Genomic DNA, 22,351 nt, shown 5'->3' with positions numbered 1-22,351 from the left:
CCATCTGACAAAGGGCTAATATCCAGAATCTACAAATAACTTAAACAAATTTACAAGAAAAAAATCAAACAACCCCATCAAAAAGTGGGCAAAGGATATGAACAGACACTTCTTAAAAGAAGACTTTTATGCAGCCAACAGACACATGAAAAAATGCTCATCATCACTGGTCATCAGAGAAATGGAAATCAAAACTGCAATCAGATATCATCTCACACCAGTTAGAATGGCAATCATTGAAAAGTCAGGAAACAACAGATGCTGGAGAGGATGTGGAAAAATAGGAATGCTTTTACACTGTTGGTGGGAGTGTAAACTAGTTCAACCATTGTGGAAGACAGTGTGGCAATTCATCAAGGATCTATAACTAGAAATACCATTTGACCCAGCGATCCCATTACTGGGTATATACCCAACGGATTATAAATCATGCTACTATAAAGACACATGCACACGTATGTTTATTGCAGCACTATTCACAAAAGCAAAGACTTGGAACCAACCCAAATGTCCGTCAATGATAGACTGGATTAAGAAAATGTGGCACATATACACCATGAAATACTATGGAGCCATAAAAAAGGATGAGTTCATGTCCTTTGTATGGACATGGATGAAGCTGGAAACCATCATTCTGCACAAACTATCACAAGGAGAGAAAACCAAACACCGCCATGTTCTCACTCACAGGTGGGAATTGAACAATGAGAACACTTGGACACTGGGTGGGGAACATCACACACCGGGGCCTGTTGTGGGCAGGGGAAGGGATAACACTAGGAGAAATACCTAATGTAAAAGACAAGTTAACGGGTGCCGCAAACCTCCATGGCACACGTATACCTATGTAACAAACCTACACTTTGTGCACATGTACCCTAGAACTTAAAGTACAAAAAAAAAGAAGATTGAGAAATTATACTCCACCTCTTGAGGGTGGAGTATCTACATAAATTATTTGGAATGTTTCCTCATGAGAAATTTATTCTCCCTATTTATTTATTCAATAATTTTTAGTAATTTATATCAGTATGGTATTATAATTCAACAGTACTTAATTTTGTTGCTCAAATTGTTCCAACTTTGTCCACTAAGCTCTTTCATTTGGCTCCTGTATCCCTTTGACATACTCCCATTAGAGTGTGTGTGTGTATGTGTGTGTCTGTGTGTGTAACATTTTTTACATTCCAGAACTGCAAGATGCTCCAGGCTCATCTTAATCATTTCCTGCCTGAGTTCTAGGATCAGCCATTCCTCCAAGGAGCTTTGGTCCCTTTCTTTGGAAAATGGTATTAGAAACCAAGATTTGGACACTAGGTATGCTTACCACTGCTGGGATGTCACTGCTTCTAAGCCCTCTCACCTGAAAAAGCAAGGAAATATATGTGTGTATGCTAACCCCTATAAATACACATATCTATGAGTATTTCTGTGTGTATCCAATCTGTGTCTGTATTAAGCTAAACAGAAATTTATACCAATGTCTTTAATTTTCATCCACTGTTATATGGATTGTTTTAGCCTTCTCCCTTTGCTTCTCTGTAATTTCTCACTTCAGCAGTGAAAAACCTGGCTTCTACTATCTACCATGCATTTATTTAATTTTTAAATTTCAGTATACATATACAATGGTTTGAACAACTTTATCAACTAGAGTTCAGTGCTTGTATATAGTTCCTTTTGCCTTTAGTGTTACAGGTTCTAAAGTTAATTAGATCAGCAACTTTTTCTTCCACTCCCTTCAGTGCAGTTCTGTTATATACATTTATACATTTGTAATATGATTCGATTATTTTGTCACAGTCTGCATTCCTTCAAATGATTTTTCAAAAATTTGCATATATTTTGGTTCATTCTTTGATCTAACTTTGATCTAAAGTTCCATTAGTTTTGACAATGCATAATGTCATGTGTTTACCATCACAATAGAATCACTGCTCTAAAAAGAATTCCCTGTTTTTCACCTAATAAACTCTCCTCATAGCCCCAAGTCCCTGATAACTATTGATCTATTGATCGTTTCTATAGTTTTGCCTTTACCATAATGTAATCTAAATGGAATCATAATGTCTGTAGACTTTTCATACTGACTTCTTTCACTAAGCAACAGGTGTTAAAGGTCCATCCATATCTTTTTAATCGAATTAGATATTAAAATGTATTTACTTCACTGTGACTTTAGTTCTGTTAGAATTAGTACTAATCGTAATAATAGAAGCAAGAAAAGAACACGATACTAATAGACAAAAGTGATTCACTCTGTTGAGAGAGGTTAGGAAAAATTTCACAAAGGAGGAAGAAAAACTTGGATTAAACTTTCTGTTTTAATGGTATTCATTGTAAAGGCAGTGACACACACACACACACACACACACACACACACACACACAATCTCGCTACCTTAATGGAAAAAGTGCGTTCATTTTGGTATATAGATTGCAGTACACATACACCGTTAGTAAAGTTTTATGTTTTTAACTTACTAATATTACTGAAACATTTTTCTTGTTTACATGTACTCTTCACAATTATAGTCTTGCATATGTTTTAAGCATATTTTTATTTTTATAAAATTTATACATGCCAACTGTAGATAATTAAGTAAATACAAAAAAGTATAAAAAGAAAAAAATGTATAATTCCATTACTCATCTGTATAGGCAACATATTAGTGTATCTCTTACCAGACTTTAAATGGTTTTTAAAATTTTGCATATTTTTATTTTACCTAACATTATCATATTCTGTTATTTAAGACTGTTCACAATCATAAATTTAATGGCTGCATAACAGTAATTATTTGGATATTCCCCTATGCTCATGTTTCTATTCCGCTATTGTAAATAATCGTGATAATACTGTAACAAACATCTCTGTAAGTGAGTTTTCTTTTTGTTTGTTTTTTTTTTTTTTTTGAGATGGAGTCTTGCTCTGTTACCCAGGCTGGAGTGCAGTGGCATGATCTCGGCTCACTGCAACTTCTGCCACCTGGGTTCAAGAGATTCTCTTGCTTCAGCCTCTCGAGTAGCTGGGATTACAGGTGCCCACCATCACTCCCGGCTAATTTCTGTATTTTTAGTAGAGACAGGGTTGCACCATATTGTCCAGGCTGGTCTCGAACTCCTGACCTCAGGTGATCTGCCCTCCTTGGCCTCCCAAAGTGCTAGGATTACAGGCATGAGCCACCATGCTAGCCTGTAAATAAATTTTCTATATATTTTAATTAATTTTCTCCAGGAAGACTCCTGCAAGGAAAAATAAATCCCAAATCCCGTTTCAGTTGTGATAATTTCAGCTGTAAGTGACAATAACCCTCAACTAAAAAAGCTTAAACAGTAAGAAATCTATTATATCATATAAAAAGAAGCCCAATGTTAGATTCATGGTGGCTTCATTCACTGATACAGTGATGCAATCAGGAATCCTTGTATTCTTCTTCAACCTCTTTCATCCTCAGGATTTTGGTTTTGGTTGCAGGCTTAGATCCTCATTGCTGCAATATGGTTGCTGTGGTTTCAGGTATCATACCGTTACCCAAATGCCACCAGGAAAGATGAGGGCAGGACACCAGATACTGACCCACCATGCTGAGGGCTTCGGATTTTCTTTCTGCTTGATAAACTTCTGTTAGCCATTCTTTTAGAGCAGTTCTGCTAGTGAAAAATTCTCAGTTTTCCTTCCTCTGAGAATGTCTTTATTTCATCTTCATTTCTGAAGAACATTTTAACTGGATATAGGGTTCTGGATTGATACTTCTTTTATTTCCTCATGAAAAAATTTTGTGCCACTTCCCCATGGTTTCTAATGAGAAATCCTTTGTGAGTCTAAGAATTTTTTCTAGTATAGATAAAGCATCATTTTTCTCTGACTGCTTTTAAGCTTTTTCTTAGTGTTTAGTTTTCAAAAATCTGATTATAATGTGTTTGAACCTGGACTATTTTTTTAGTTATTGTGTTAGAGATTTGCTCAACTTCTTGAATCTGCCGTTCATGTCTCTTGTTAAATTTAGGGAGATTTTAGCTATTATTTGCACAAATATTTTTTTCAGCCCTGCACTCTTTCTTCTGTCCTTCTGGGACTCAGATGACACAAATGTTATATTATTTGTTATCATTCAGTAGGTTTTTGAGGCTCTGTTCATTGTTTTTTTTCCAATCTTTTTCCCCTGTTTTCAGATTGAATAATTTTTGTTGATGTATCTTCAAATTCACGGATTTTTAACTCTGTCGTATTCATTTTGCTCTTCAATCAATAGGCAGGTGTTAAATTTCATTCGACATATTTTTCATTTCTAAAATTTCCATTTGGGTCTTCCTGATACCTTCTGTTTCTTTGTTGAGACTTTATATTTCTTCATTTGTTTCAAGAGAATTCAAAATCACTTGTTGAAACATTTTATGATGGCTGCTTCAAAATCCTTGTCAGATAATTTCAACATCTGTCCTTTCTTGGTGTAGGTGTCTTTTGATTGCTTTTTTCTCATTCAAATTGAGATTTTCATGGTTTTTGCCATAATGGGTAATTTTATATTGTATCCTGAACATTATGAATACTAAGTATAAGACTCTGGTTTCTATTTAAATCTTCTATTTTAGCAAGGATTCAACCTTTTTATATAAAGAATGTACATCCTAGCCTAGTTTTGTGGGCTGTGATTCAAATGCCAATTTAGATTTCAAAGCCTTTGCAGTGTTATTCCGGTCTGCCACAGTTGTGTGCTTCCCAGAGACCAACTTGAATTCTGGGCAGTGTTTCAGAAGAGTGTTCAATTTTCAAACCCTTTGCTATGTTGTTTCTGGGGTTACATGCATGGACTTCTAAGAAGTTTTCTCAAGATTTCAACAGCTCCTTTCTTTCATTGGAAGGAGGAGTAACACCATTTCATTATTGTATGGCAGAGATAGAAGATAAGGCTCTGCCCACAGTCTCTAGGCTGCAGCATCTGGTGAGGAAGGGAAGATATATGGCTGCATTGCTTTTCTGTTGGTGTTCACCTGGAATAGAGCAGGTATGGTTAAAATGTTTATGTCCTGCTGGGCTTCTTTTTCCTCCATCCTTTGGCTAGGGCTTTTTGTCCTTTTGGGATCTGTGTGTCCTTTTGGGATCTGTATATATGTGCCTGTGTGTGGTTGTTGGTGTTTTAGGTTGTGCTCCTTTCCAAGACTAGGATACATAAGAGGCAAACAAAACAAAACAAAGACTAAGAGATTCATAGCTATGCCATTCTTCAAGTCCTGGGGACCCTAACCAGTCTGCTTTCTTTCCTCCAGTTTTGTCTTCTTTTATTTATGCTATGAATATTGTCCAGGGTTGGTTTGTTTTGTAAATAGTGGGAGGAATAGGATGAGTGAAATGTGTTTGCTCTATCTTGTTCAGACTGAAAACTCAGGACTTTGGATTCTTTGGGCAATGGGATACATTTGGATGTTTTTGAGTAAGGGAGGGACATCATTTGGGTAAGGGAGGGACATCATTTCTACATTTTAGAAATATTATGCTGCCTGTTGTTTAGGGAACTCACTGGGGCAGTGGTACATGTGGGGAGGATGGTGCATTGGACCAGAGAGTGGAGAAATGTGAGGAATTTGCAGAATTTTTACAGAATTTGCTGGTAAGAGAAAGAGGAATTAGTTTTTCCAAGTTTTTTTGGCTTGAGAAATTGAGGGAATGATTGTATCATTTACTGACATAGGGAATTCTGGGGCAGAAGCAGAGTTGGTATTAGACATGGAAATCGAGAGTCCAAATTTTAGATGTGTCCAGCTCCAGATGCTAGGTACCCAAACAAAGACATTGAGTGGGCAGTTGGCTATTCAAGTCAAGAGTTTAGGGGAGAAATCAGGGCTGCTTATATGTAAGTTTGTAAACCATGAGGCAGAAGATGATATTTAAAACCAAAAGAGTGGTTAGATTACTTAGGAGTGAGTATAAACACAAAGGAGAAAAGATCTAAAACACTGAGTCCTGCATCTCCCTAACATAGTATCTGCATTGACACCTCAGTGGAATTTGACGTAGCTCATTATTTGCTTGTTCTAACATATCCTTTCTCTTCATTTCAGTGACATCATCTGCTCTCTAGGTTTTTCTCCAGTTTTTTAGGATGTCCCTTCTTATTATTGGCAGGTCTCCCTGCCTTCCTGACCTATCCCTTAAAAATTGTTTTATTTGGGGCCAGGCGCAGTGGCTCACACCTGTAATCTCAGCACTTTGGGAGGCTGAGGCGGGCGGATCACGAGATCAGGAGTTTGAGACCAGCCTGGCCAACATGGTGAAGCCCTGTCTCTACTAAAAATACAAAAATTAGCCAGGCTTGGTGGCATGTGGCTGTAATCTCAGCTACTTGGGAGGCTGAAGCAGAAGAATTACTTGAACCCAGGTGGAAGAGGTTACAGTGAGTCAAGATCACACTACTGCCTTCCAGTCTGGGTGACAGAGTAAGACTCCATCTTGGGAAAAAAAAAGTTTCATTTTGTTTTGTTTTGCTTTTTCTCCTATAAACTGTAGTCTCTAAATGCCATTTTCCACTGGGGCTTACAGAAATGGCTGATTCCAGGTCTGAGGCAGGAAATATTTGTAATACAAGCCAGGTTTATCTTTCATGCTAATAAATAAGAAAGCTACTGATGACCACTGGGGTTATGTCAAAGGGACACAGGGTCCAGCTGGAAAGAACTCTCACTGCATAGATTTGGGACAAGTTGAACATCAAAAATAATGATTACAATGGATTAAAACATATCAGGTATATTAAAATCTATGTGTTGATGATAGCACCAAAAAAGGTCACTTTTCAAGGATGCTAGGAAATCAACTCATTCTGAAAACTGGTAAATAAAAGGGAAGAGTCAAGTATTTATTTTGTCTTTCATATAAGAACTGTGCTTCAGGGTAATTAAAGATTTAATGTAGTAAAATTCTTCTTTGTGGAAAAATTCCAGCTAATAAATGTGGAGGGAATAATAGAATATCACCATTTTGCAAACTCTAATGAAATAATGGATTCAGGCAATGATAATAAATGGCTGATTAAAGATCAAGTTGACTACATCTGAATCCACTGATTAATTTAGTATCATAAAAAAAGACAACAAGACATTATGTGTCTCCTGATAGACACTAGCCACATGTGGCTATTAAGCATCTGAAATGTGGCTATGGAACTCATGTGCTGTAAGTGTAAAATAAACACTAGATTTTTAAGACTTGATCTGAGAAAAGTAAAATGTTCCATTAATGTTTTAAAATATTGATTAACTGTTGAAATGTTAAAATTTGGATATATTGGGATAAATAAAATATGTAATTAAAATTATTTTCAGCTGTTTTGTTTCACCTTTTTAAGATGTGGCTTTTAGAAAATTTAAAATTACATACATGATTTGGATTGTATTTCTGACTTGTTCACAATGGAGTCTTCAGTGGCCAGTACAGAGCTTGACACAGTTGTATAAATGAATGAAGTTGCTAATAGTTAAAATTATTTCATTATTTATTTATGTGATTTCATCTACTAGAAACTCAACCACAAATTGGGAGGAGCAGTGGGGAATGAGAGTGGTGGAAAGTGTATCAGATTTTAGAGAAAAGCAGTGGCTATGAGCCTGTAGATGTTCTGTAGTGGGAGACTGAAGATTATAAAAATGCTTGGTATTGTATTAGTTCATTCCCACACTGCTGTAAAGAACCACTTGAGAATGGGTAATTTATGAAGAAAAGAGTTTTAATTGACTCAAAGTATGCAGACTTAGTCAGAAGCATAACTGGGAGGCCTCAGGAAGCTTACAATCATGGTGGAAGGTGAAGGGGAAGCAGACATATCTTACCATGGCAGAGCAGGAGAGAGAGAGAGAAGAGGGAATGCCACACATTTCAAACCATCAGATGCCATAAGAATACACTCACTATCATAAGAACAGCAAAGGGTAAATCTTCCCCCAGGATCCAATCACATCCCACTAGGTTCTTCCTCTCGAATGTGGGGATTACAATTTAATGAGATTTGGGCAGGGCACATGAGCCAAACCATATCATGTATAAACCGGGTCTGTCTCAACTCTTTTTCCCCAACTTCCACTCTAGTTTATCTCTCTACCTTTCTTACTTTTCTCACTTTTTCTTCACATCCTGCAATCTTTTGTTTTGTTTTGTTTTGTTTGTTTCATTTTCTTTTTTCAGTTTAAAATTCTATTGAGCCATTGACTAAGAATAAAACATATAATTTGAAATAAAAAGAAGCCTTATAACTAAAGGAGATCCTGGAATTTTAGGTAATTTTTCTTAACCTATTCCTCTTTTTTTAGTTCTTTCTGGCTGCTATAAAAAACTATCATGGATGGGGTGGCTTATAAGCAATGGACATTTATTTCTCACAATTCTAGAGTCTGGGAAATCCTACATCAAAGTGCTAACAGAGTTCATGTCTAGAGAGCACCCACTTCCTGGTTTATAGACAACCATCTTCTTGTGTCCCCACATGGTAGAAGGCGCAAGGGAGCTCTCTGGGGTCTCTTTTTAAGAGCACAACCCCATTTATGAAGGCTCTGCCCTCATGACCTAATCATCTCCTAAAGGCCCCACTGTCTATTCACATTAGGAGTTAGGATTTCAACATATGAATTTGACAGGGACACATTCAGTCTATAGCACTCTCCTTCCCCCAAATTAAGGGGTTGGCCATTATGTTTTTTTTTCCTGGTGCTCATTTTGTAACAAATGCAATGCATTTAATGACACTACCTACCCTTTCATACCTACATGTCATCTAAAGCCTATTAAAGACTTTTTAACCCCCCAATACTTGAAAATCTCCCTTCGTTTATTGGTAATATGAGAAATATATGATATCATGATTGTAGCATTAAACATGTTTTAGGGTGATTAAAAAATATATGTAAGTAATACTCTCAGGGGCATGGAGGTGGAAGCCACAAAATGGTTTGAGAAAGAAGCCAAAGGGTGAGGAATGTGTGAGTGAATCATCTATCACTGAACCTGCACATTCTCACGTTTAGCAAATATTAATCCACCTCTTATAAGTCTTATGGTGTGACTTTATTAATGATTTGAAAAGTTTAGAATTCACAACCATAGAATGTAGATTTTCACATATAAATATGAAACTATATTACAAAAATTTTTGCAATACCCATTCCTTTAGCCTCCTTTAGAACTTAGAACTTTCCTTTTCCTTTCTTACATAGTAATTCTCCCAAGTTTTGCTAGGAAACCAGCTATATAGTTAGTTGACCCTCAAATGTTGATGAGTATATTACATATTCAAGAAACTAATTTTTATTTTAACAGGAGTCTCTAAACACAGTTGTTTCTTGTGAAACAACACATTAATACCGAATTATTATTGGTGAGAGGGGTATTTTTGGACCGCCTTAAGTTTTGCTCACAGTATTTAAAGGCACTGGTGTTTTGACTGTTCCACGTCTACTGCCCCAGGCCTGGCTTTATCTGATTAGGCCAGGTTCATATGTGAGAAAAGAACTACATCTGCACAGAGAAAATGGAACTTTGAGTCTAAACATTATAATGAGCTCTGTCACAGCAACTATGTGTGTGTAGAGTATCCCGGTTGTGAGATCTAAGAGTCTGAGTCTGAATCTGGGGCACATTACTTACTCTTTGTGTGACATTGGGCAAATTACTTGTCTCTTCTGTAAAACTGATAAAATATTGACGTCTGTCTCAAAAGATTATTGTTGAAATTCAATGAGTTAATACCTATCAAGTGCTTAGAATAGTTCCTGGCCTTTGGTAAGTGTTTAGCCTCAGCTATTATTATATGAGAGATACCAATAGAATATGTCTGGATTTCTCATGTGGATATCCTCAGGTCTAATTCATTTATTTGTTCCTGCCACGTTACAGTCAATTTAGAAGCAGTTTAAAACTTGACTCACATTAGGTATTATTCACATAATGAATGTCAGTAAACAGTTATGGTTTTCCAAATTATGCTTATGAAATTGAAATCTTGGACAGCGTATCTAGGTTACAATAATATAAAGGTATTATAAATAGTTGAAAATAATCTACTTCTAGGGACACACTTTGGCATGAATTTCCCAATGAATTTTAGAACTAAATGTATGAAATCACATTATATGAATAAAAGTGACCCTCAATATTTCTGAAATAAAAATGATTATGAACAAGTTAAAATAAAACATTCACTATGCACAATCATCCTTTATATGAGTCAAAATACTTAGTATTGTTCCACCTTCTGTAGTTTCTTGCCTCATAGGTAGCTGGGTTAATAGATACGAATTTAGTACATGAGTCAGGACTCTTGGTTGCCAGAAACCAAAACACAAGTCAAAATGGCTTAATTCAAAGAGAAATGATTTATTTACTCATGCAGCTCAGAAATCCAAGGGACTGACTTCAGGTATGGTTGTTGTAGTCTTTCAATTCTTCTTTCCTCTATGTAGAATTCCTACTGAAGTAGATTCTCCTCAGGTTATGATAACAGCATGTTTAGACTTACATTCTCATGCCAAAACCAAAAATCAAAGCTAAAAGTTCTTCTGAAAGTTTACTGAAATGATTTACTTTCAACAGACTGACCTACCTCACATACCTATCTTTGAAAATTCACTTTGGCCAGTGGATTTCAGTCCTAGGGTCCTAGAGAGTTTTGTCTTTGGAGCAGGAGAGGGTGAGATGGTGGGGGTTGTGCAGAGGGGTGTTTTTCCAAGGTAAAATCAGGGTCTTGCTATCAGAAAAGGGAGTGCTGGGCAGGCAAACCCAATAGATGCTGCTCTAAACAGGAGGTGGTAGATCCCTGGCACTTTTCTATCATTGCTTCCTTCTGCATCCTTGGAAGACATCCTAAATTGATCATGGTACCCTTTACAAATCAGCAGACTTACCCTTGGAATCGTTTTCAAGATGATCCTTCAAGCAGATCTAACCTGTGGATATACACTGACACTCTCATTGAAATCTATCTGCCAGACCTAGTTTAGACAAAAAAATGAACCAGGCTATAAGTCTTAATATTTGATTTAATGGGCTTGTATCGTCTGCTGCCTTAGGTTGGGTTTCCTAGACAAAGACCCTGAAATGAAGACTTGAGTGCAGTAAGTTTATTGGGAGTAATCTTGGGAAGCAGGATTGGGAATAAGGAATCCCATTGAAAGTGCCAGAACTGGGCTTGCCCTTTAGAGTTGTCTCATACTGAGGCAAGGGGCCAAGGCTTTTATCCATGTTGGCCACTTTTGTGTACAGGCTGTCATCAAGGAGGGGGTGGAATCTTGGAAGATGCAGCTGCCCTTGTCACAGGGTGATCCTGCATGGAAGGACACACTGTGAGCCGCCAGCAGCCAATACTGCAGGCAGTTGGGGTTCTAAGCACAGCTGACTAGTAGAGATGAATGGGACTAGTTACGTGGATTTAAGAATAATTATAAATTAAGATCTTCAGTGTTTTAATGAAGATATTATTTGCCTCAGTAAGTACTAACTTTTTGTTTTATTTTCCTTTAACCCAATTCCTTGGGTATTGTTTTTAAATAGGCAATTTGAATAGATACGACTTTGTCAGCAAATCCTCTGAAGTATGTTCCCACAAATGGTAACGTTAGATACTCTGTAGGCATCTATCTTCCTTTGAGGAATTTAGAGTTATCAGTCTCTGTAAAAAGATTGTTCAAGACTGAATAGACAATGTGTACAAGTACTATGTAATAGTAATATTGAAGGTAATCAGAATTACTGGGTTAGAAGGAGAGAATTAGGCATTTTTGACAATAAAACAGTAGATTTTTATGCAAGAAAGGATAAGATCAATAAAGAGGATTAAAAAAAGAAAAGAAAGAATCAAGATAAGTGGGATTGCTAAAGTCTAATTGTGTAGGGAGTGGCATAACACAAAGTCAAGGGCTGCTATAGATGTAACACAAATTTTTGAACGACATAAGCAAGGTTCATTAATATCATAAATCTAAAAAGCCAGTTAGGACTTTAGCCATCAGAGAGTGATAGCTGCAAGACAGATGAAAATATTTAAATGATTCCTTCCAAAACATTCCTAATAAGTCTCAGATCAAGATTTTGTTTGAATAAGGACCAGCAAAACTCATAAGCTCATTACTATCAACAAACACAATTTTGTGTTAACAGAAAATGGCTGTAAGTTAAATAGTATTTGTAAATTATAATAAAAAAATGATAACTTTAAAAACAGAAGCATCCGAGAGCATGGATGACAAGTTTGATAAACTCTGATGGAATAAACAAAACAGTAACTTACAATAGCATTTAGAGTTATACATTTTATACTATTAGGGCTGGAAATGGCCCCAGAGATCAACCAGTTCAACTCGGTTGGTTTTTTAGTTGAAGAGAAGGAGAAAACAGGTCTAGAGATGTTAGATGACTTACTCAGCTAGCGGGAAAGCCTGGACAAGGAAACTGATCACAGTATATCTAGTGTAAGCTCAGTGCTTGTCACTGTGCACTGTATAAAAGCAAAAGTGTACGCTACCTTTCCTGTCCTCAAGGAGCCTGAAATCAAGCTTGATCTTTGCCAGATAAACATATATATTCATCTCAGGTATGTGTCTCAAAAATTTAAGGAATGGCAAATTTGGGTGTAGGACAGTTATGAAATTACCTGTAGCCTCTTTTTCTTGGTTTAATGTGTTTTCATAGTAAACTTACAGGAACAGCACAGAAGATAGACACCATTAAAAACAGGTACTTGCATACAGGACAACTCAAAAACGTTTGGTGAATGGATTAAATCTACTGGATGACAAAAATGCCACCATTTGGTTGCCGTCAATAGAAAATTTACTTGTTTTTTAAAAAATCCAAATGTTGGCTTTGTCCAGAAAAATTTAACACATTTATTTATAATTATTATAAAGTTGAACCACTGAAACTTGTTCACTGAAACGTTTTGACTTGCATTAACGCTTTGTGTCTCCACATAATATTAAAAATTTACATACAAATGAAAGTGGAAAAACTGCCAATCCTTGATTTCTATCCCCTATTTTTCCACTCGCAATCATAAATTTAGGTACCTTCTGACCCCATGGGGGAAAAAAAAATCTAACATTCAGAACTACTACCAATAATAACAGGAAGAAGAATTTTTTTTTTTTTTTTAGAATGAAATGTTTCCCATCATAGTGGATTTTAAAGTACCTTCTCCACGTGTGCGGCGTGCTAGCTGGATGGCTTTTGGCATAATTGTTACACGTTTGGCATGGACAGCATACAGGTGGGTGTCTTCAAAAAGGCCAACCAGTTAGGCCTTTCTTGCCTCCTGCAAAGCACCAAGAGCTGCACTCCGGAAGCACAGATCTGTTTTAAAATCCTGAGCGACTTCTCGCACCAGACGTTGGAAGGGAAGTTTGCGAATCAGAGGTTCAGTGAATTTCTGTTAAAGTCTAATTACACGGCGTGCCTCAGTACCAGGCCTGTAACAATGAAGCTTATTCGCCCGTCCAGTAGAAGGCGCACTCTTGCGAACGGCTTTTGTAGCCAGTTGCTTCCCGGGTGCTTTACCACCGGTGGATTTGCTTGCAGTCCGCTTTGTGGGAACCACAGTATAAATACCTCCTTGCTTAACCCCCTTCCTCTTTGTCTGGAGCTTAGCCAAACAAGAGGCAGTGCTGGCATTAGAGGGCGACGGCGGCGCAGCGGCGGCATCTGTAGCCTCTTAATGTAAAAAGTGTTCTTTACAAACTCTGTGAACTGGGCACAGGGATAAAATTTGATTACCCCAAAAGTATCGGGAATTGATGGACATACTTGGAATTCTGAATGTTTAAATATTTTTCTTCCTCTCTTTCTGGATTCTCAGAATTCAGAATCCACCCAAAACCCGTCTCCCAAATTGGAATTTTCAATGTGGCTCTTTCTTGAGAAACATAATGCCTTGGAGCTATCTTAATGCTTATTCATGGTCAGTGAATTTTTTAAAGTGAGAATGTGGGAGGAAGGATCATCTAGAAATATACCTGAGGAAAGAGAAGAGGTCTTTGGTTTGTGAAAGAAAAAAGTCAGTAATTTATTTGAAATTTCCGCATATGAGAAAATTTTAAGTGCTTTGAAATCTGTTTTTTAAAGTTTATTCATTCATTTATTTATAAATATTTATTAAGGCAGACGTTTTTCTAGATGTCAAGAACACAGCAGTGAACCAAACAGACATCAGTTTCTTCCCTCAGCAGGCTTATATTCCAGTTGGGGTGAGAGACACAATAAACAAATAAAGAAGTTAAACATGTAGCATGTCGGATGGTAACAAGTGCTATGTAGTGAAGGGTATCAGGGCTTTGGAGCAGGGATTGCTATTTAAAATCGTGCATGAGGGGAATCTTCACTGAGAAGATGACATTTAAAGAACACCAGAAGAGGTGGGGGAGGCAAGTTGTGTAGCTCTCTGAGGGAGAGAGCGTCCCTGGAGGAAGAGTGCTGCCGGCAGAGGAACAGCATATTCAAAGCTCCGAATGGAGCATGCTTCAAGTGTTTGAAGGGGCCAGTGCACGTGGTGCACAATGAGCGGGAGATAACATCAGAGGAAAATGGAGCATCATATTCTGTAGGACCTTGAAAGTCATTTAAGGACTCTGGCTTTCACTTTTTTTTTTTTCTTTTTCTTTTTTTTTCTTGAGACAGAATTTCACTCTTGTCGCCCAGGCTGGAGTGCAGTGGTGCGATCTCAACTCACTGCAACCTCCGTCTCCTGGGTTCAAGCGATTCTCTTGCCTCAGCCTCCCGAATTGGCTTTTACTTTGATTGAGATAGTAAATCGTTGGAGTTTTGAGCTAAAAAAAAAATCACTGGAGAGGAATGATGTGGGCTGATCTTTATAGGAAAAAGAATACTGTGGGCTGCTGTGTTGACAATATCCTGTCCCGGTCTGGGGCAGAAACAGGAGACCAGCTCAGAGGCTACTACCGTAAGATAAGAGCTAACAGTGGCTTGAAGCCAGCTGGTAGCAATTGAGATGGTGAGAAGCTGTCAGAGACCTGGACGTACTCTGTAAATTGAGCTGACCTGTTTTGTTAATGGATTAGATGAAAGAAGTGAGAAAGGGAGAGGAGCCCAGGATGGTTCTAAGATTTTTGTCTTGAACAATTGTAAGATTGGATTTGCCACTTGCCGAAATGGGCGCACTGGGAGGAGCAGTTTGGGAAGGTGGAAGGCTAGAAATTTGGTTTTCAAATTTGGTTTTGCTTTGTCTTGCACTCAACAATGTTGAAAAACAAATTTTTCTTGCCTTGCTTTGCAATTAAAAGTAATTGCAAAAACCACAATTACTTTTGCACCAACCTACCTAATATTTGTTCTTAGTGTGGTTTGCGATTTGCTGTGTGTGTGACTATGTGAAAAAACAACAATCTTAACAACTTGAAATAAATTAACTTCATGTCAGTTTTGGCCAAGACACCTATCAGAGGCTTTTATTTATTATTTATTCTTTTCTATTTGATTTTTAAAGGGATATTTACTCTGGATATAAAATTCTGAGTTGACAGAATTCCCCAACACCCCCCTGCCATGCTCATAAGTACTTTAAATACATTTTCATTGTAGAAGCTTTTATTTTATTTTTTTTTGTGTGTGGAGAGTGTAATAAAAGATTTGTGATTTACATATTTGTATTTACATTTAAATGGAAAGATATATATTTTATGCTAGTCAAGGTCTTTTTAAAAAAAACCCAGAATGCCAGGAAAAATAAAATGTACAGTTATTAATGGTAAGGTAGAAATAATAGAATCAGTCAAATGTCAAAGGGTTTAATGATAGATTAATTTTTATTGTATGATTTTCAGAGTGAATCCCAGGTAGTATATCTTTTCACTCATAAATACTTCTGTGAAAATGTTTATAGCTGAAGAACATGTTTTATTCACTTATTCATCTAGCTACAGTTTTTAGTTGCTATCCATGTTCTATCACTTAGAAGGCTTTATATGTCTACAGTGTAGGTATAAGAGATTCTTAAAGCAACTCTTAAGTGTTGCTGTAAGTCAGGGGTCCCCAATTCCCAGGCCACAGACTGGTATACCCATCCATCTCCACCTTCCCCGCCCTGGCCATCATCCATGTAATAATTGTCTTCCATGAAACCAGTTTCTGGTGCCAAAAAGGTTGGGGACCACAGCTGTAAGTGACAACAATAAAGTTACATAAAATTTCTTCAGTGAGATTACACTATACATATTAAAATAAAACATTTCCTCATTCAGTCTTGTGTGAAGTATTTGAGTTTTATAGCAATATTTGTGTAAATATAAGTTATATACATCTTTCAAAAAGTATGGCTTCTGCACAAGTAATTGAAATGCAGCTCAGCCTATGTCTGCAAATGAACTGAACTGGGAGATTAAAAATATTTTAATGTTCTGTTTAAGAAAGCAAAAAATTTTAAGTGATCCAAAGAGAAGTTTCTAAATCAGAGATATTTTTAAAAAATTTAAGTGGAAATGAACTTTTAGCTACTATACAACTTTAGAAAATTAAGAGATTACTTAAAAAATATTTTGCCTAATAGATTGATTAATATATATTTATCTTTCAGTTACCTACAGAATTCAATTGCATAGATTATCATCACATTTTTAAGGCCTATAAGAGAAATTTGTTTTAGCCAAGAATATTCCAAAAGATATTGAAAGAAGGGCATTGATTTCAGCTATTCTCAGATACTTCAAACTGATCTTTGTGGTACATCAAGGATTTATTTTGGAAAGGACATCATAGGCTTGCAGATCTGGAAGTGCCCATAAGGGTTCATCTAGTTCATCATGTCAGTCTAAGGATTATTAAAATTGCCAGATGCAAAACCAGTTATAATAGGCTGGTTTTCCAACCTGTGAACTCTGGAGAACTCTTCTAAAGGCAGAATCTCCTTTTCAAAGATATTAAGAATAAGGTTCTTCCTCATTTCACTTTTGCTGAGTCCCCAACAGTGGTGGTGTGTTTTAAAGGGTCTCCTCACAATACTTTAAACCCTTAAAAGAGTTTAGAACTTAAACTTCAAATAATCTTCTCTTTGTCAAGGTCTTTTGGTGTTCTTCAAATAATAGTCCTTTGTTTAAAGAAAATCAGACTTAAACTTGTGCATTAAGTGATTAAAGTAAAAGCTCATTATTATGTTTTCCCTGTTACTTCACCTCTGATCTTTCAACTATGACCTCTGCTTTTGATCCATTTCCAAAGTATTAAAATATAACCATTATAAAGAACTAGGGTCTATAATAGCACAATCACCAACATGTCCTTTGGATATTTCCTATTATTCAAGCCTTGTTCTTCAGTTTTGAGACTACCTAGTATTCTTTTGGTTCACTTCATATCAGTGGTTATACAACTTTCTCTCTCAAGGGACTCTTTCAGCATCTAATTACTCTGAATGTTAAAATCATTAAAACATTAAAAACATTCTGATTTTTACAACTATACTTATAAAAGAAAATAAGCACAAAATGAAAAAAACTGGGTAGAGGATAAGTGATTATTTCCAAAATATTTTTGAATATTGTTGTAATTTCAACAGTCACAAATAAGTATATATATATAAATCTACATAAAATACTACAATGGATTAAAAATAGCAAGCATGTTAAAATCTCAATGATTTTGAAAAGCATACCCATTAGTCACTCTTGATAGCAAAGTTACTGTTCTGAAGACTGATCCAAAAAGGTAAAGAATTTAAAAAAATCTATTTCTCAAATTTGAGTTAGAAAACGCCCTCTGTCAATTTCCACCAAATACCAAAAAAGCTCCTTTCCTTTATTCTCAGCATTCCACATGTGTTTTATAAATGCCACAATTGTAGTGTGCTGGAGTTCCAGGGTCTTATAAGATCAATTTTGGAACATTTAGGACTTATTAATAAATATTCTTATTAGTAATGTATTTCAATAAAACATTAGTGGTGCTACTTTTAAATGAAAAATGAAATTTTTTTTAAATGCTATGTATCCATGGATTACAAAAAGTAGGGCCAAATGTGGGAGAGTAAGGATTTCATTGGTGTTTTCTTCCAGTGCTCACCAGACTCTTAAAAGGTCCTTTTTAATCCTTGAAGCCAGGTCCCATCTCAAAATATCTCAAAAATGCCTTAGCATCTTATGGAGGAATGCATTTTAGCTTAAATTTGCAATAAACTCTTAGACATTAAATTACTAGAGCTTTGGAGTATGCACTTCCATGGCACCAGGGCGTTGCTATATATTTTTGCTTGTTTGTTTGTTTGTTTTTGTAAATGGGTGATGTTGACACCTCCCACTCCAAATCAAATCTATATTACGATGAATCCTGATCCAGGACATGTGTCTATTCTAATCCACCTAGCTGCCTATACTTTCTCTTACTGTTCTCCTTGCTAGTTTTGGCTCTTATCTCAGCAGGAATTCTATGGCAAACTTCTTCTAGAACACATTTCTTCTTTAAAAAGGAAAAGGCAAGCTCCTATTCTACTTTTGCCCATCCTTGACTGTAAACACATTCACTTACATTCAACAAGCATATTCACTTAAAATATTTATGTCTGCAAACTTTCAGGTGCAGCTAAAATACTCTTGTCTTCAAGGAGTCTTCATCCAACTCCTTACGTGGAGTTAACTGCTCCATTCTCTTGTACAGTCATAGAACTTGATTTATAACTGTATTACAGCATTTACTGTGCTCTTTAGTCACTTATTCACTTTATGGTGTAGATCTCATTGGATGTGAGCTGTTCAAGAGCAGAGGTCATGTCTTGTTTATCTTTCTCTCTAACATAGTCCTGACCCTTGGTAAATGTTCAATAAACATTTGTTGAAAGAATAGAAGAATTAATGAATGGATAAATAAATAAATGACCTTGTATACTTTGGTTGCCTCTCTGCCAAATAATTTCTTACTTCTTGTTATGGCATTTTTGTGTGCTTGTTTTCATGGATACTATGCTTTTACATTTATTAAGTAGAAATTTGGTCTTTAGTCTAAATAAGTAGCCCTAACTCTTAATTTCCCTTTAAATTCTATTTGAATAACCCATGCTTTAGTAAAGCACTATAGGAACTTAATTTTATGTTTGCCTACACTAGAAAATCCTTACTGAATTGCTACAGAAAGGCAAAAATTAGGGTTGGTCAAGGAAATGACCAAATCATTTGGTTTGTTTTATTAGAGCTTGACGTCCACACAAACATTTGATTTCTAGTTTACTTGTGGTAGCTTTTCCCCCCCTCTTAGTAAACATCTGGTAATCAGAAGGAAAGCAGCAATCTCGTAAGTAATATAAATGTGGAAATGTTTTCCACCAACTTGATAGTTGGGGAGTCTGGGGCCAAATGGTGATACTTATTTTCTGACAACCTCCACTTTCTTCTGCCTCTCCTTCCCTACTGTCCTGGCTATTCTTTCCCTAGCCCTCCTTTCCCCTCCCACTTCAAAGGATCTCATTTTGATTTAGAGTACAGTGTGGGTTAGGAGGTCTAGTTCTGTGAGTCATAGTTTCCTCATCTTTAAAGAGAGATAATAGGTCCAGATGCTTATGAAAATCAAATACATAATGCATAAGAAAATTCTCTGTGAACTCCATGAAACTACATAAATCTGAAGGATTACTATTTGTAATTTAGTAGAGACATCACCTGTAGAGCCAGAATTCAGTAACTTCTATTTGTATCTTTCTGTGTTCTTTTGATCGTAGCTAATGCAATAATCAGGTCTTGTTGTAATAAGGCTGTGTTTAGGGCATGCCCGTGGGGCATTTTAGCAATAACCACTTGAAGAGGGTGTCTCTTTTTCTGTTGTCTAACCCTGAAGAGCCAGGCTTACAGGCATGGAGGACAATGGGATGAGAATGACCATGGGGCAGGGGAGGATAGGCAGTGAGGGCACGTGGAGACACAGGTAGAAAGCCACAGAATATACCTACACCCTGAGATGGCCCTATGATCAAAGAACCAAGGCAGTAATTAGACAGTTTTCTTCTAAACAAAATTAATGTATACAGATTAAAATGGAAATTTATGTTGTAAAACAGCCATTTAAAAAGTTTAAATTATTAGATTAGAAAAACATCTCAAATTAAAATAAGCTTTGTTCATAGAATTCCTAACCTAACAATTGAAAGGAGATGCCTTCAGTTGTAAGTAGGTAAGTTGAAAGTAGTTACCTTTCAAGACTATTCATGGAAAGCCAAGGGTGAAATCTAATATTCTAAGTGGGCTGCCTACTCGAGTGTATACTATGCTGTCTTTACTTTTAGGTGAGAAACTGTATGATTAAAGAAAGATGTTAAAAGGACTCATGATGCACAAATGTGTGTACACAGTGCACACATATGTACTCACATATATAATGCACTTGTTAAGAGATACGGGAATGACTGAAATTTTATGTTAATTAACCTCAACTTTTATGTTCTTCCAAATGATCTTATTTATCTACTATAAAATTAATAATATTTCTTTTGTCAATTTTAAAACAAATATTTTGTAAAAAATTAATTTGAGGAGATTGCAGAATATCATGGAAAACATATTCTTTAAACTTCAGTACACCAGACAGTTCAAGAAAGGTGAAAAATAGGAAGATGATAAAAGTGATAAATACAAATAGAAAAGCAGAGAACCCCGATCCTTAATCTTTGTTATTTTGTTAAGAAACTGTTCCTTTATCTTTAGAAATGTCCTCCAGGCTAGTTCATGAATGTGGTAAGCATTAATATTTTCCAATACATTTATTTAGCTTTACTGTCCTCAAAAAATGGGTGCTATACAAAGAATATTAGAAATATATGGTTTGAGTAAATTAAAAGGAAGTGGAAAAGTGGGAAGAATCACGTAAATAAATGTTCTGCCTCCTAGGTGAGGTCAGGGAAATTTTGCTTATTCCAGTGTCATTCTTTAATGTTATGGCATTGCAGTTCATTGTCTTGTTAAATCATTTTGCTTCTGGACTCTAACTCTCAAGTGATGAATGGTCAGTAATTATTCACCAGTTTATTAGTCACTTTTTTATCCTTAGCATTTTGCTTGATGCATAGTAGATGCTCCATTAATGAATTTTAAATGAATGAATAAATAATCTTTTACATACTTATACCAATTTTATGTACATTGTGTCAGTTTTTCTTACCTCACCTTGTATGTGTGATTATCATCCTACTTTTGAAATCGTAAAATTCATTTTGTGTTTCTTCCAAGGTATCCTGGTCTGAGATGGTAGTTCCAATGAAGATCAGTTCAAATTAAGCCCAGGGTAGATTATTGTTTAGTCTCAGAGGAGGCAGACACATCTGCTGGTGGCCATGTCAGCCTCCTTCCCTCCCTCCCTCCTTGAAATCCTGTCCCTTGCCTCCCATGACCTCTCTGATCTCACCTCTTACTAGTATCCCTCTTGCTCAATCCACTCCAGCTACGCTGGCCTCCCAGCTGTTCCTAAAACTCTCCAGGTATGCTGTGGATTAGGGCTTATGTAAATTCCTTATATGGAAGCTGGGCAGATGGGCAGGAGACAGATCACAGAGGGCTCTCAATGCTATGCCAAGGAGTTTGAACTGGTGGTGTGCAGCCCATTGAAGGATTGTGAGTAGGATAATGACAGAATCAGATCAATTGTATTTGCATTTTAGAACTTTCACCCTGACTGCGATGTAGATGCTAGGGAGACTGACGGAGAAAGTGAAAGGCTGTTGAAATGGTCCAGGTAAGAGACGATGACAGCCAGAGCTAAGGCAAAAGCAGTGGGAATTAAAAGGAAGTGACAATAACATATTAATTATCTGGAAGGCCCTAAAACTTTCAAAGTAGATGTTTGGACTTTTAATATTACTATTATTCTAATGAGCATGTGAGCCTTGGTTCTATTTATCCAAATAGGTAAATAGGAGGAAGACATACTATTGCATTGAAGTGACTATGAAATTTCAGTAAGTAAAAACCCACTAAGTCATTGGCTGCATAGGCCTGGATCTATAGATTTTGAGAGTCATTAACCCATAAAGGTAGTTGAAGCCATGGATGTAGGGTGAGAAGTAGGCTGCTGAAGGAAGAACCCTACAGAATCACAACATGTTGGGAATAAAAAGAGAAGAGATGAACATGGTTAGAAAAAGAGAAGGCATAATCCAATATGAAGAAGGAGAACCAGAGGGAATGGGTCTGTGAAAGCTAAGAGAGGAGAGAATGTCAAGGGCTCATTTTTGTAGTACAGTTTTACGTTGGGTAGTGTGATGCCTCTAGCTTTGTTCTTTTTGCCTAGGATTTTTCTTGGCTAGGAAAGCAGCTACTGGATTTGACTTGTGGGAGTTCACCAGGGCGTTTAGGGAGAGTAGCATTGTTCTACTTACCCAAATGTAAGGAAA

This window comes from Mandrillus leucophaeus, unplaced genomic scaffold, assembly GCF_000951045.1.
Source record: "Mandrillus leucophaeus isolate KB7577 unplaced genomic scaffold, Mleu.le_1.0 Scaffold187, whole genome shotgun sequence".
In the NCBI taxonomy this organism is placed as follows: domain Eukaryota; kingdom Metazoa; phylum Chordata; class Mammalia; order Primates; family Cercopithecidae; genus Mandrillus; species Mandrillus leucophaeus.
The sequence above is the reverse complement of the archived record's forward strand: the minus strand, read 5'-3'. Positions refer to the sequence as shown.